Source organism: Ischnura elegans, chromosome 2 (genome assembly GCF_921293095.1).
Source record: "Ischnura elegans chromosome 2, ioIscEleg1.1, whole genome shotgun sequence".
Classification (NCBI taxonomy): domain Eukaryota; kingdom Metazoa; phylum Arthropoda; class Insecta; order Odonata; family Coenagrionidae; genus Ischnura; species Ischnura elegans.
This window is the reverse complement of record NC_060247.1, coordinates 145,408,820-145,414,474: the sequence shown is the minus strand read 5'-3', so window position 1 is coordinate 145,414,474 and position 5,655 is coordinate 145,408,820. Positions and strand designations below refer to the sequence as shown.

Sequence of the window (5,655 nt, the reverse complement as noted above, 5' to 3'; positions counted from 1 at the left end):
TTGACGTGGGAAGTAGACGCGTTCATGATGCTGTTGGCCTGGGAAGGATACGAGAGTCAATCGATGATCTTTCTCAACAAGTGCATCGAAAAGATAGTCGGTTAAAAATTTCTGCATTGAGGGCTTGGCTCTATCTGATTTTCATCAAACAATAATCACAACGGAAATCATGCCTACAATTACTTATCAATGCTGTACTAAAGTATTGATGGAAAAACTTTGTACACACAGAGGTCAACCTTCCATTCTTATCACCGGACTTTTTTTCGGATATGTAACTTCAATATCCAAGTGTTTCACGGTGTAAATCATTTCCGAAACTCCTGTTAAAAACCTCGTGGCCATTAAATGGAAAGGGCTTCCTCATCAAAGGACAAATTTGCGCATTAGGTAAGTAAAATATCGGCTAAGAGACAATATCGAAAGAGATTTTGCTTACAATTCCGAGTAAACTGCTATCAAAACAGTAGTATTTGAAGAAATTGAGGATGGGTCTGGTGAATTTCAAGTGCTGACAAATCAGAAATTATTTTCCTTCCCCAAAATCAGACGAACATGCACCGTGGATGACAGCTGTATTAAATGATATCTTTGAAGGAGGTATTAAAAAAAGAAAACTATTGCCATTTTCCAACTTATATAATGTACACACCCATTAAATGTTACATTTTCAGATTTCCAGAATGACTTAACAATGTTATTCAAACTGATTACTTATACAATTCATACAAAGTAACCAAATTAACAATAAATCTTAGGCAGACATGATGTAACATTCCATTATAATGTATTCAGATTAACAAGAGAACTATGAATACACGATGAGGCTGCCACACACCCAGGATTATTTCCAATTTCTGTATGTTCATACACCCTCAATTACATTGGCTACTGGATTAGCTGAACCTGCAATGAAAAATATGTATAAACAATTCAGCTGTATTACACCTAAATAGGATATATTTGACAATTTCTATGGACAGAGTCTGTGTGATATATCAAATTCTTAGTATCACCAATAAGGTAAACCTCTGGATGTTTATGAAAAATGCTATCACTTAAGTTTCTATTTCATCAGTAGAACAATGAATGATCAATTGCAATTTGCATACAACTTTCTGCAAAATAATTCTTATGTCGAGAGGGTGATCTTCCTACTAGCACTGTCTTTCTGCTGGACTCCCCCCCCCCTCCTCTGCTAAGGAGCTGCTGAAATGCAGTAATTCAAGAATTCCGTTAAAAAGTTAAAGGTCCACTGGGAAACTATAAAACAGAACAATATGAAATCACCATTCCACAACACTATCACTCCTTGACAAATACATTTCATCATTTACCAAAATATCTGCATTTATAATTTCATTAAATAACTACAATAATAATAAAATATTCCATCGTTTAATGACCACTATAGTATGCTTTCTGACTATTCAAGCTAACTCACGTCTTAAAATTAACCACTTACCAAACAGCAGGATTGGTGATTGAATTTCATATAAAATAGGCATTTCCAATCATGTCCTCCATATTAATGCTTCTCACCATTAGGAAAAGGAAACCTAACATACATCCAAAGTACTTTCATGGAATGTTTTGTAGATGCACTTCCATCACTCATCAAACAATCTTAACTTTCAAGGTAGCATAAAACAGTAACATTTCTGGAAAACAAAGAAAATTTAGAGTCATTTAATATAGGCAGTGAATTTATGCTGGTAAAAAACCTAACCTATTGGAAAAAAACATTTTCACCATGAATAGGATATTTCGAACAAATATTGCAATTCAGCAAAGACCTCAAGTCAATCTTAATCACTCATTCATCATCATCATTAGCCACCAATGCTAAGATTGGTTTAACACAGCTCTCCATTCCTCTCTCCTGTCCGCTAACCTTTTCACAGCAATGGATTTCTTCTCTTTCACATCCCTTATAACCTGTCACATTTCCCTCATTAATTCGGGACCTTCCTCTGCCCTTCTTCCCTCCCATCTGACCTTCCTTTTTGCAGAAAGCCTTCTTTCAATGAGCTAATCTACTGACTATTTATATCCTGCATTGTCCATCCTTGATAATTGGGTTTCCCAGGTAAGGAAACTCTTTCACCCATTCTAGCTTATGCTTTTATGGGTTAATGTTCGTCTTAGTCTCCTCTGCTCCACTGAATACTAGCTTCTTAGTCTTGTTTTTATTGATCTTCAGGTGATATCTGGCTATTATCCTTTACATATTTTTCAATACGATGACAAATCATTCATATATCTGACACAAGACCGTTATGGAACACATGATAAATGTTCCTCACGTACAATATCCAACACAGCATTACAAGCAGCAGGATGACTTCCAGCCATTTCTGAAAAGGTAGTAAATTTTGAAGAAGAATATCAGCTGAAAAATGGCTGAGAATATTATCAAAACAAATGGAAAACTTACCAATAGGAAGTGACACTCCCATTTCTTAAGAAGTGATCTCAAATCCAGAATACAGTTTATATCTAATGTTCCACATCAGCGTGGAACGTGCCATAACCATTCCTCAGGTAAAAAATCCAACATAGCATTACACCAAGTAGAATGGACTCAAAAACATTCCTGAAAAGTAAGTAACTCTTGAACAGTACTCTAACAATGGCTGTGAATATTATCTAAACAAAATGAAACACTTACCACCAGAAAGAGATGCCATCAATTTTTAAGACGTGATTTCAAATCCAGACTACAGTTCAAGTACAGCATAATGTCATTCCCCCACTTAGTGACCCCCATCATTTCATATTTCATACTCAACATCCAAGCGGAATATGTCATACATATTCTCGTAAACATAGAAATTCTTAAGGAACTTAATTTAACACAGCATCACTCCAAGCACGTTGAAGACGATCACATTTCTGAAAAGTATGTAACTTTTAAACTGGAACTCGGAATTTCTGTGAATATTATCAAAGCAAATGGAAAACTTACCAATACGAAGTGACACCCCCATTTCTTAAGAAGTGATCTCAAATCCAGAATAGAGTTTATATCTCATGTTTCACATCGGTGTGGAGCGTGCCATAAACATTCCTCAGGTACAAAATCCAACATAGCATTACACCAAGTAGAATGGACTCCAAAAACATTCCTGAAAAGTAAGTAACTCTTGAACACAACACGAAAAATGGCTGTGCATATTATGTAAATAAAAATTACCTTACCGATAGGAAAAGAATGCCATCAATTAAAAAGAAGTCGTTTCGAATCCAGAATACAGTTCATTTTAGACTTCATGTAGATATCATTAGGTCAGCCTCCAGTTACAGACACCCTTCAAGGAGATGAAAGCCAGGTAATTATGATTCAGCTTAGTCATGGAACATGCAGCACATATCCCTGTGGTTCAACATCCAATGCAGCAACACATGTTTAACCAGCTGAATGAATGAAGAAAACACTCTGAAAAGAAATTACCTCTGAAAAAGGAATCCGAGCATGCCTGATAATATTATCTAAACAGAAATAAACTTACCGATAGGAAAAGAATACCATCAATAAAAAAGAAGTCGTTTCGAATCCATAATACAGTTCATTTTAGACTTCATGTAGATATCATTTGGTCAGCCTCCAGTTACACCCTTCAAGGAGATGAAAGCCAGGTAATTATGATTCAGCTTAGTCATGGAACATGCAGCACATATCCCTGTGGTTAAACATCCAATGCAGCAACAAATGCTTAACCAGCTGAATGTGTGCAGGAAACACTCTGAAAAGAAATTACCTCTTAAAAAGGAATCCGAGCATGGCTGATAATATTATCTAAACAGAAATAAACTTACCGATAGGAAAAGAATACCATCAATTAAAAAGAAGTCGTTTCAAATCCATAATACAGTTCATTTTAGACTTCATGTTGATATCATTTGGTCAGCCTCCAGTCAAAGTTGTTACCACAAAAACAAATATAAACAACACCTACGAGCAAAAAAAGATGAACAAGAGCTAAATGAAAAATGATATTAACCAAACATTGCAGTAACTAGCAGCAAAAACTAATTACAACATGTGGCCTCCACTTTCTAAGAGATATGGGGACATGAATGGGCTATGGAACAAGACAAAACACATTCAGGGCATGTTATGTGGTCAAGATTCAATAATACTGTCAAATGATGCTTTCACAACGATGTTTTTAAGACTGAGCATTTTATTTCTCAATGAGATCAATTAAGGTGTATATAAACCTATCAACAGAGGAAGAATTTCATGCTCTTTTGCTGCTGAGTAAGTGATGCTACTGGTCATCGCTAATGATCATAATAACTTTTCGGTCGATAATTGTAATATTGCCTGGCATTCCTATCAAAACATGAGACGCAATTGTAAGGCCAGTATAATAACTTATTAATTTTGCATTTTAGATCTTATTTCCACAATTTGTGGAAACCAAAATAAATTTGCCAATGCTTGGTTGAGAACCACCTGAACATATGTTATGTTTTTAACAGACGTCGAATTTTGGTGCCTTAGAGTGCCATGCGTATCTCCGCTCTAAATAGACCTAATATCTGAACACTAAGTGTTCAATGATGCACAGTATTCACTCACATCTCACAACTTGCACAGCGAATTGGTACCTTTTTTACCATTATGTCAATACACCAAAATGTTCACCAGCGAAAGTAGGCAGAGATGAAAAGAGTTCCAAAAACGAACTGATATTTTTTTAAATTTCTTACTTCATTATGATAAGCATTATCGCTCATGACAAAATCCAACATAGAATAATATAATTTTAGCACTGATAAGTATTAAGTAGCAATTAACCTGTAAACTGCCGCACAGGAGTCCACCTGCTGCACGTGGCACATACATTGACAATTAACAAGGTTCACCATGCACTTCAAGCAAATGCTACAGATATTACTAATAATTGACTATTTTGCAACTTACCGGTGGAATGTAATTCCTGGTATCCTTTTATCGGGGCAATTACTGCACCCGTTAGCCGCGCAGCAAACCATCTGCGAAGGTTGAATAAAATGTCGTTTTCAAGGTTAAATACTCACTTTTTAACGGAGAAAATAATATATCAGTATTAAGATGAATTCTAGAATATCAGCATACGTTCAGAATGCTTCAGCAGCATCGGATTACTGAAAATTAGGTGATTTTCTTAACACGCACCTTTATGAGAAAACGAGCGAGCGGGGTAAAGGAATATGGCGGACGAACAAAAGCGCATCGGGTAAACAGGTTTCTGCTGGCTTCACTTTTTTCACCTAACGCCCTCTCCAGATGCTCTATGGTGACAACCGATGTAACCCGGGTTGACTGACGCATCGTGGTGGAAACGCTAGTTCAGTGACTGCGGCAATTCATATGATGGCTTGCGCTTCTCTAACTAGTCCAGGAACTTTATTCCGTTCTCTGTGTAAGGATAGATAAGAAGCATAATTGGCTTATTGGCAAGGGGTACATCTGAAATACTCGAGAAAAACTATTGATCTATCCTCAATCGTTCTTCGACAATAAGGATCTATGATTTTTTATTCGTGGCGGTAAGTTAATGTCGAATAAATAAATTTTCACTTCATTTAGGGCTTACGTAGAAATGTCAGGCTATGACTTGACACTCTTCATTGATAGGCTTCATTAAAATTAGCACTACATAT

General features: G+C 36.1%; 1 long non-coding RNA gene across 5 annotated transcripts; it reads right to left on the bottom strand.

Moving 5' to 3' along the window:
* Positions 1-620: 620 nt before the first annotated feature.
* Positions 621-5,405, bottom strand: LOC124154751. Of its 5 annotated transcripts, none has more exons than XR_006864004.1 (11): positions 5,168-5,405; positions 4,934-5,004; positions 3,820-3,955; positions 3,513-3,746; positions 3,202-3,439; positions 2,969-3,128; positions 2,672-2,895; positions 2,438-2,596; positions 1,753-2,357; positions 1,466-1,661; positions 621-1,206 (listed from the first exon to the last, which is right to left on the bottom strand). It is a non-coding gene; the product is annotated as an uncharacterized LOC124154751 (long non-coding RNA). The 5 variants fall into 5 exon arrangements; XR_006864001.1 differs by having other exon boundaries at positions 1,895-2,357; positions 5,168-5,404; XR_006864000.1 differs by having other exon boundaries at positions 1,466-2,357; positions 5,168-5,404.
* Between the last annotated feature and the right edge of the window lie 250 nt (positions 5,406-5,655).